The sequence below is a fragment of the Rattus norvegicus genome, chromosome 15 (genome assembly GCF_036323735.1).
Source record: "Rattus norvegicus strain BN/NHsdMcwi chromosome 15, GRCr8, whole genome shotgun sequence".
Lineage (NCBI taxonomy): Eukaryota > Metazoa > Chordata > Mammalia > Rodentia > Muridae > Rattus > Rattus norvegicus.
The window spans coordinates 82,932,138-82,942,522 of NC_086033.1; the positions used below are offsets into that span (position 1 = coordinate 82,932,138).

A 10,385-nucleotide genomic window follows, 5' to 3' on the forward strand; every position below is an offset into this window, starting at 1 on the left:
AAGAATTACACCAGAAAGAGAAAATGTACTTCAGTCTCCCTTGTCCTCAGAATGCAACCTTCCTCGTAAACAAAGCCAAGCCTAGCCAAGCATTTGTTTCCCTGTAATTTCCACATTCCAGGTTAGAAGAAGAAGAGTCGCGTGCCAATCCTAACGCTTGCAGAAAAACAGTGGACTGAATTTAGTAACTTCTGAGATGATAAACACCCTTAGACGACCAGAATCAAGACTGATTTATTTGTCCCAATAACAAGTATGTTTCGAACAACTCACAACAGATAGCAGACATTATAAGAAAAGTTTAAAGCAGCCAATCAAAATGTAAAAAATGTGAAACATTAAACAGTTGACCTTTGAAACTGTTTAAGCTGGAATCTCTCCCACCAAAAAACCAGGAAGTAAAAAAAAAATTAGGGAAAAAAGAGGAAAGTTTGTCATCAGTATGGAAGATTTGATTATAAACACAGGATTGAAAGAGAATCAGCAAGAGACCAGAACAAAAGAGAGGGTATTGACACATGACTGTAATTAAAAAAATCTGAAGGTATAATTTAAACAATATTAACAACGAAAAGATAAGATACCTAGGAATAAATGTATAGGATCTTTTGAGAAATAATTGTAACATCATTGAATGTTATTAAAGATGTAAAAGTTACTATAGAATATGTGCTCAGAGTGAGAAATATCAATATAGAAAATAAAATAAACTCTCATATTATAGCCATAACAAGTCATGTAAGCTGTGACATAGATTGCCAATCATCACACTGAAAACAACCAGTGAGTCAAATGCTTAATTTATTCTCACTTCCATTTAAAATAGAACTCCCCAAAGCTAAAGCAGACTGTATTACTTTTTCAAAAAATATTTTCTTCATTCTTTGTAAAATGTATGCAGTGTACTTTGATGATACACATTCCCAGCCCCTCTCAAGGTCTTCTAAATTAACTCTCACTTCCTTTCCCTCCAATTTTCCATCCTGTCTTGTTCATATTTTAATTTAAAAGTCCATTGACTCAATTTGTGCTGCCTGTGTACCTCTGAGTAGGGGCTCATAATTGGAGCATGTTGGCCTACCAGGAGACATATCCTTAAAGAAAACTGATTCTCACTTCACAAGGAGCCATCAACTGTCCATAAGTCCTCAGGGGTGGGGGCTCATAAGCCCTTTCCCACGCGATGCTAGACTGTTTACTGGCTTGATTTTGTGCAGGTCTCATGCAGGCAACCACGGCCACTGTGAGTTCACGAGTACAACAGTTCTGCCACATCTAGAGGATTCTGATTTGTGGTTGTTGTTTTGTTATTGTTGACGACGACAATGAGGACGACGCTGCTACTGCTGTTGCTGCTGTTTGAGTCCCTCCATCCTCTGGCTGTTATAATCATTTTGTCTCCTCTTTAATGGTCCCAGAGCCTTCGGGAACAGATGTGGTATAGATGTCCCATTTGTGACTGGGAGCTACACAGTTCCTTTCTGTACTTTGGTTGTAAGTTTCTGCAGTGACTATCATCCATTGCATCAAGAAACCTAACTGATAACGTCTGAGAGCTGTATTAATAAACACATAGACACAGAATTTGAAAGCAGTTTACTACTACGTCCATTCATCACAATAACAGGAGTAGTTTCCTCCCTAGGGCCTGTGAGCTCCCCATCCATGTGTCCTTGGTTATAGTTGCAGTTGCCAGCATATATTAGCTTCTGTAAAGTGGGCCTTAAATTCAATCACAAAGCAGCCGTTATACATTCAAGCTGTTAGAACATTGAAGCTACTATTACACCGATGGAATTATCTTGCTAGGCTAGTCACCATCACAGTTCACAGGCTTCACACGGTGACTAAACCAGCTGATGACTTTTCCTCTCAGCTGTTTGCATAGCACTTTCCAGTATTATGAGACCTAGACGGCAGGGAAGAAGCTTAGTGGCCAACACCAGCATGGTCTCTCCATGTCCTGAAACAATGGGTATGATATCTTCACCAGTAGGTTCTCTCCACCAAGCTCTGGTGCTCAACCCGGAACAGTGACAATAGCCTGTATCATTTTAGGGGTTTCCAGGACACCTCTGACCAACAACTCTGGGGGAGATGTCCCATAGCTGGTAGTTGGCTTTAAATATTTATTTATTTTTGACTTAGGCTCTGAAAGCTTATTAGAAGGAAGCTATACTTAAGTTGGCAGGTGAGCAATATTTTTATGTTCACATTTTTATGTAAACATTTTTATGTTTACAAAAGTGAGGGCAACCTAGAGCAGAAAGCTTGGCTCACATGATTAAAGGCTACAGCATGAATTTAAATGAATAGTCACATTTTCATGTATGAATAATTCCTCAGGACTTCTGGCTTGATGCTCAAAGATCATGAAATTTAAATATGCAAGACATCAAAATACAATTAGTGAATTTAAAATCTCACTGAGGAAACAAGACGATCACTTAACTAACTGTTGACCACAAGGATTGATGTGGATAAGTTACAATGTCCAGGTGCTGTAGAACACAGGGGCATAAGCTCTTAAAAATCAAAGGAATTTGAACATAATTCATGATTTTTTTATAGCCAAACTGACCATCAACATCTCTGACATACTTGAAAATCAAAGTGGAATTGTCACATCCATTTTCCCAGAGACACCACCCTTAATTAAGCATAGCCTATTGTTCTATTTTTATACTCTAAAAGAATATAAGAACATAGGAGAATGTTCTTGCTGGAAGTTAAAAGATTATAAACCAGGCATGATAGGAGATGCCAGTAATATCAGTACTCATGAGGCTGAGTCAGGAGGATTGGTGTGAGTTGACACCCCCTGGGACAACATTTGTGTGTGTGTGTGTGTGTGTGTGTGTGTGTGTGTGTGTGTGTATTATGATTCAAAGAGACTTGATCAAGTCAGTCTATACAGCAGTTCCCAACACTGTACTCTCAGAAGGCAGGTTTTGTTACACTGGTGCGCGATCAGTGCAGTTGAACTTTTTCACTCCTCTGCTTGAGGCTGCATTTTTACCTGCTAAGAGGCAGAGGAGTCCCTTATCAGCCACAGTATACCTTAGCCTCAGCCCCAAAGGGCTTGCTTCTGAAGTTTTTTAAGTAAGGTCTTGGGTTTAGGCTGAGATGACAGAAGGGCAGAAAATAACGTCCTAGACATCTTAGAGAATGGAGCTTTTCTTCTTGGCTCACATAGTTGGGATGTGGTACCCCTGCTTAGGATTGGATTGTATTGTACCTTTTTATTCATGTGTCTTGTCAGTGCCAAAAACAGAATCCATTGCTGAGAAAGAGAACTGAATCTGAACTGAACCTGGTTTTTCAGTTTTGCTTTAGATTTTGAGCAGGATCAATTTTGATTTTACAAAACAGGTAGAAAATGTGTGTTCCGACATCTGCCCCTTCCAACCATCACTCATTCCTGTCTCCATCCCTTCTTCATCCACTGGCATCAGAATAGCTCCTCCTCCATCACCACTATTCCTCTCTGTTCACTTCTCTCTCCTCACTCCCTCTGTTCATTTTCCTCTTCCTGCTACCTCTCCTATCCCATTATTTTCAATGTCTTGGTATATTCTTGTGTCTCCACTAGGATCCCAGCTTTCATTCTTCTCCACCCTTTTTCACATTCATCCTTCTAAATCTAGCCACTGCATAACATTACCCAGGCCATCACTTTTAGAAGGAAACAGCAAAGCACCTAGGGCATCAGAAGGACGCAACAGAGAAAGGCACCATCAACATGCAGGGCTGCACTCTTGCAATCTCCCAGCTTCCTCCTCTCTTGGCAAATGTAGTTCTTTTATTTTCTTTTTTGTGTAGGCAGATAACATTTCAGATAACACTCCAGAGATTAATTATCATGAATTATCCCAATTCAGTTTTTACTGCTATGTTTTTTATTATTTTAGAGTTAAATATTGGCTTAGTTACAAATCTATAAACTCTCACCAGAATTTTTATGTAACTTACCAGCAAGACTGGTAAACAGATAATTCAGTCCTCCTGGGTACTTAAGAAAATTATAATTATCTCTCTGTGTCTGAAGAAATTAATTGTCAATTATTTGTTGAGTTCAGAGGGATCCAGTGTCCTGATTGATCAGTTTGGGAAACATTATTCGTCTTTGTGTACTCAATGCCTAACATGGTTCCTTAAATCAGTCAAAGAGATTCTTAGTAATCGCCTGTGAATCAATTAGTTTCCATTCAAAGTATCTTTTGAAAGTCTGTAAATCTCTAACCAGGAGTGGTCATATGCCTACTTATTTCCACAACTGCAACAGAATATAATATATTCATGTAAAAGATTAGCACAGCTAAATTATTTCTTGGCATTTGCAAGCCACTTGGAAGGTCTTGCCGTTGGTTCTGTTGCTATTCATCTTAAAAACTCTGTGGAAAAAGGAACGTTGGGAATATACTCGGGGGAAAACCCAAGTGTAAGGATATAAATCCTCCAAAATTTTCCATTGACTTTCAGACAAATATAAAAGAAATAGGGGGAAATGCTCTATTCTACCGTATAACACAAACCTATCATGAGCAAATAATATGAGCAGGGGAAAAAGACTGCATTGACTGTGTTTCCATGGTTCACTTAGCCAATCATTTGCCTCTGAGTTTTCTACTAGACACCTAACATAGCAACAACAGTAAAGAATACTGGGTGGCTAACTGGTGTACCAGTTAACTGCTGGAGTCACCAATGACCAGAACTGCATACAAAAAGTTCTCTTAAGTTGATATTTCAACAACAACAAAAAAACCCATATCTTAGGGGTCAGAAAAAATCATTATCTTTTATGCTACAGTTTAGGACTTAAAAAAATTAAAATTACACACAGAAGGGTTTGTGGTGATGATGTCAGATCTCTAAAAGCTAACCCCAAGTAGGATCCAGTTACAAAGCTTGGCAATTTGTTTGATCCTTTAGAAAGTATTTACTAAAATGTTTGTGCATATAATCATATGCGGAGAAAAGTGAGCAGGTGAGGTATCCGTGCGGAGGGCATTTATAGCCGCCAAAAGTACTCATCTGACCTTCTGAAGAATACACATGACCATTATAGCATGATTAAGAGAATTAAACATAGACAGTATGAAATGGTGAATTCCAAAACCAACCTTGCCCATAATTACACCCAAGAACATTCCAGACCCTTCATGCTCTTCTCCTTACCTAGCCATTAGAGGCCTGAGCTAAGAGCTTAGTCACCCAGATCTAATCCTGCTTTCTCACTGAATAGGAAGGGAGAGGAGCAAGAAAGGAGATAAGGGCCACAAAGTACCGTGGGCTTCAGTGTCAGGCAGACCTTACTCTGAACACTGACTTTCCTACTAGCTCTATCATGGTGAGTCTTGAAGTCTTGAAGTCCTTAGTCTTGCAGTAGAGTTAAGAATACTGATTTTATAGATTTTTTTTTAGAAGATTAAGGAAATACAGCACAGGAAGACCTAGAAAATTGGAGAAGCCTGACTTAGTACTGTGAGTGTTGTTCAATATGCATGGCAACCATGGCTCAGTCAGTCTGGTTAACATGTCATTCATTTATCTGAACAGTAGTCACTGAGAACTTCTGTGGACATTTAATTTGCATATTAAATGCCATCCATAGGCTCAGGTATTTGAACACACAGACCCTAGTTCGTGCTGTTGTTTCAAAAGGTTATAGACTTGCTAGAAGTGGGTCACAATGGGGTTGGCCGCTAAGTCCTGAGGTTTAATCCTCAGCCCCACTTCCTAGCCATTCTTTGCTTCCTGTGTGAGGATACAATAGGACCATTTGTCTCAAGGCCCTGCTGCTGTGCCTTCCCTGCCATGACAGACTGTGTGCTTTCAAACTGTAAGCCGAGATTCAACACATTGCCCCTTAATTTACTTCTTGTCAGGTAAACTACTGTGGAAACTACTGTGGGCTTATAACGTAAGCCACACAGAGTGTTCAATGCTGAAATGGGATTCAGAATATTCCTAAGGTGGGTACAGAGGTAGAAAGGAAATACAAATTAAGAAAAGTATACTATTTTGTTCAACGACAAGGTTTATCTTTTTTAAGAAAGGGATTCAGCCAATAATTAATTACGAAGGTTAAGGGAGAGCAGGAGAGAAAAAGAATAGCTACATCATCGGGTGGGCATAGACTTCTCACTAGGAAGTTACTTGGAATACTGTACCAGACCTAGTCAAATGCTCCTGCTCCTACAGGATGAATGGTGAAAAAAACTCTGTAAAGGGAAGAAACAAGCAACAGGATCTCCACTCCACACACAGTCTCCTCAGTGTCAACTTCTCCCCAGCCATTGGCATGTGAACCCAGGCCTGAGGTTGCTCAGACACTCCACAAGGAGAGCAGAAAGGGGGAAAAGCTAACAGCCGTGGCCGCTGCCTCTTCCTTGTAATGCAAAAGCATCTTTTCAGTTTCACTTTCTCTCTTTCATCTCCACTGGGATTTCTTTACAGAGAAAAGTCTTGTTGAGATAAAAAAGTATAAATCTATCCCAACATAGCCAGGAATCCAACTTTTTAAACGTTTCTTCATGGGGTGTGTGTGTGTGTGTGTGTGTGTGTGTGTGTGTGTCTGTGTGTGTGTCTGTGTCAGTGTCTGTGTGTCTGTGTTGTGTGTGTGAATGTATCTGTGTCTCTCTCTCTCTGTGTATGTTTATGTGTGTATGTGTGTATGTGTGTCTCTGTGTGTCTCTGTGTGTGTATTTTATGTATCTCTCTGCATATGTGTATTTATCCTGTGTCAGTGTCTCTCTGTGTCTCTTTGTGTGTATGTATATGTGTGTGTGTCGCTCTGTGGTCATGAATGTGTGGATACTATCATATGTGTATGTGTATGTGGAGGCTAAAGGAATGCATCCATTTTATTTCCTTGAGACAGGCTGTCTTACTGAACTGGAAGTTACCATTTCACCTAGACTGGCTGACTAGGGAGCTCCTGGGCCTAACTGTTTTTGCCCCCAGTGCTGGAGTTACAGGCACATACAGTCGGCCTTGTCTGTTTACATGGGTGCTTGGATCGAACAAAGGTTCTCCTGCTTACACAGTGAAGAATCCAAAGAGTCCAAAGTTTCCTTTGTAAGAGTTATGATCCAATGCTATAAGAAACTATAGACTGTATCAGCCAGTGCAACTTTACTGTGAATTAACACACTGTATTCTCCATAATTCTTTCAGCCAGCATGTGACACAAAAGCTTTCTTTAGAGAGAATAGGCTTCATTTCTTCCGTATACAACCTGAAGCTGGAGAATCTCATTGCGGTGAATACAATAGTCACCGTCAAAGATATTTGTGCTCCAATCCATTGAACCTGCGAATAAGCTACTTCAAACGGCAAAAGCAATTTTTGCAGATATGACTTTGAGAATGGGGAGACTATCCTAAATGATACACTTGGACTCTAAGGTTGTTTGAGTACTTAAAAGTGGAGAAGCTTTTTCAGATGTGAGAAGAAAAAGAAAAGCAATAGTTGGGTAAGGGAAAGGAGGTGCTGTATCAGTCCACTTGGAGACTGGGAGGAAAGCTGAGGGTCAAATTAGGTGCCAGTCTTCAGAAACTGGGAAAAGCAAGAAAATGAATGACCCTGAAATCTTCGCAGGGATACAGTTATGCCAACTCCTTGACTTTATGCCAGCAAGTCATCATTTAAATAAACAAACAAATGAGGCAAAATTGGTTGGATAAGAACTAGAAGAATTAGGCAACAGAGGACAAGGAAGTAAGGCCATTAGGCAGGGATGGAGACAAGTCGATGCAGAGAAGTGGAATATGAGTGATTCAGTGCCCTCGATTGGCCCAGAGTTTTCCGAATATGAGCATCACGATGCTGCCAGTGGGCAACAGTAGAAGCTGGGGTTGCAACCCTTCTCGTGCATGGGGTATCAGCTTCCTGTGTTATTCTTCTTATTTACCCCACATTAGCATCGCAGTTCCTCATGCCGCAATAGACTGTGAGACCCTATGAATATCCAAGCGTCATGACATCCCTGGATTCACTTGCTGTACAACAAGTAAGGGGCCCTTCCCATCTGTCTGCTCAGCCTATCATGTACTGGAGGCTCTACTGTGCTCCTATCCGGGTGTTACAGATAATGCAGCTCACTGTGAAACAGGAAATGTATTCTCTCATCTTTTGTAGTCAAGGGAATTGATTTTTTTTTGTTACTAGCTAAATGATTTATTAAAGTTCATTTTGCTTTGTTCATTGGATTAACCTTACATTTCAGATAGGTGTACCAGAGGAACTTAACTCTGAGCAAGATTATGGAACAAGGGTGAGAGAGTCAAAACATTCAAGTAGTCACCAGAGAAGAAATAGAAAAATATTGGGTTTTATTCAGTGAATCTGCCCGATATACAAAGTCCTGACAATTGCAAGGAAATTGACCCTAAGCGCATCCAAAGTCCAGTGGATTGGAGCAGCCAAAGGTCACTTATAAAAAGAAAGGGTGGAGAAGGACTAAACACTGGGATTAATGACTTTAAGTTTAAAAGTTTGGGGGTTTAGAGTTTTTCCCCTTTGATTTCCTTAAATACCTTCTTTCCCCAGCAGGCTCATCTGAAAGCGGGTGGAATCTCGACAAATCCTGTTGTGTTTCATGGTTTTCAATATCTCTCCTTCTTTCCTCCCAAGACATATCTTCACACTGATGAAATCAGACAAAAAAGATTTATGAGCCTCAGTTCTTAAGAGGGCCAGCTTGTCAACGGGGTATAAAGGCTTCCTCTTTCATCTGCTTCCTCCTTCAGATGTCTGCCCCTCCTCGACTGACAAGGAAGCCCCTGATAGACCATTAAAACATGCCCATGTGACAGTCAGATTTGTACATGAGAACTGAGATTACTGCTGTTTCCTTCTCCATTCTTTTTCTCCTTTTCGCTGTCTTCAGATTGGTGTCCTCTATTTGCCCTCGGACAGAGAACTTGATCTCTCCCTTCATTCAACTCTTGTTCTGTGTCTCTTCTAATACCCCGAGGCTGGCCAGGACTTCCGGAACTGCTCCTCCCTTCGCTTCCTAGACAGGACTTGATATTCTGGCTTCCCAGCCAAAGACCCGCCTGGTCCAAGTTTCAGTCTCCTCTCCTCGGCACGTGACAGGCTGCATAGGCTAGGACATCTCTGCTCCCTGAATCCTCCTGTGGAAACTAATGGGGAAGTGTTCATCACTCAGAGACCTTTTCTTTCTTTTAAGAAAGTTCTCTCCTTAAACACAAAACATAAAACGGTGATGGCCAAAGGCTGATTAGAGAATGAAGGAAGTTAGTGCTCAGTGAGTCTGAGAACCACAGGACGCTGTTCACAATGGTGTGGATGCGCTTCACAGAACTGAACTGAGGGGTGTGGACCATTTCAGGAGAAATCGCACCAGCAGACCCGATGAGTGGAATGCACATGCTTCATCCTATCTTTCTGCTCCAAAAATCCATTTAATATTTTTGTCCTTGGACAGAGGACATATCATATCACATTCTAAATTGATAAGAACAGATAATCCACCTGATCCCAGCCAAAAGGCCAAGAAGTCAAGTATGTATGTTATTTTTCCAAAAGCTAACTTAAGACATTGTGCTGTCCTGTGCTCTGCTCTTCTTCGTCCCTCTTCTGGATTTATGTTGGCTGCTAAGCTTACTGGTACTTCTTAACTGTCTTAATGCTACTAGTTGGGCGAGGTAGTGTTTGCCTTTAATCCTAGCACTTGGTAGAGGCAGGTGGGTCTCTGAGCCTGAGGCCAGCCTGGTCTACAATGTGAGTTCTAGGACAACCAGGGCTACCCAGAAAGACCCTGCCTCAAAAAGGAAATTAAACAGCCAAAAGGAAAAAGAAGAAGTACTATGATTGCACCTGTCTTTTGGTTGCTGGAATCATGATGATTTTCTACCTCAGAAGTCTCACCTAGCCCTTTGAAGGTTCACAGTCCGTGAGTCATTGCTGAATATCAACTATATACTGCTAAACAGTGTCAGTAATCTAAGGCTGAATCATGGGCAAGCCATTTCCTATTGACATTTATACTTGTAAACAATAACAAGAGATCGACCATTTACTAAGGCCCTTCTTGCTAGGAGCTGTACTATTGTAAATACATTATTTATTTCATTGACTTAACAATTGGACAATGCAAGTCATTTTTCTCTAGCCTTTGGCAGTGATACAATGATTTAAAAAACGTGGATTAAGCTCCATTAGAACTGGGATTGGTGTCTGCTGAGGCCTCTGTGCCAAGCAGGGTGCTGAGGAATGCTTCGCATAGCAGCCCGTCTTCAGTTTAAAGATAAGGGGATTGAAGATCAGCCAGGTTTAAAGAACTGACAGAAACCTTAGCTTATAAGACACTGGAGACAGTATTTGATGCCAAGGTTTAGTGGATCAAGGCTGTG

The 10,385-nt window shown here is 40.8% G+C and overlaps 1 non-coding gene across 1 annotated transcript; it reads right to left on the reverse strand.

The window, feature by feature from the left end:
- Positions 1–9,342: 9,342 nt before the first annotated feature.
- Positions 9,343–9,534, reverse strand: LOC120097267 (U2 spliceosomal RNA). The gene has a single exon (XR_005494490.1). It is a non-coding gene; the product is annotated as a U2 spliceosomal RNA (small nuclear RNA).
- Positions 9,535–10,385: the final 851 nt, after the last annotated feature.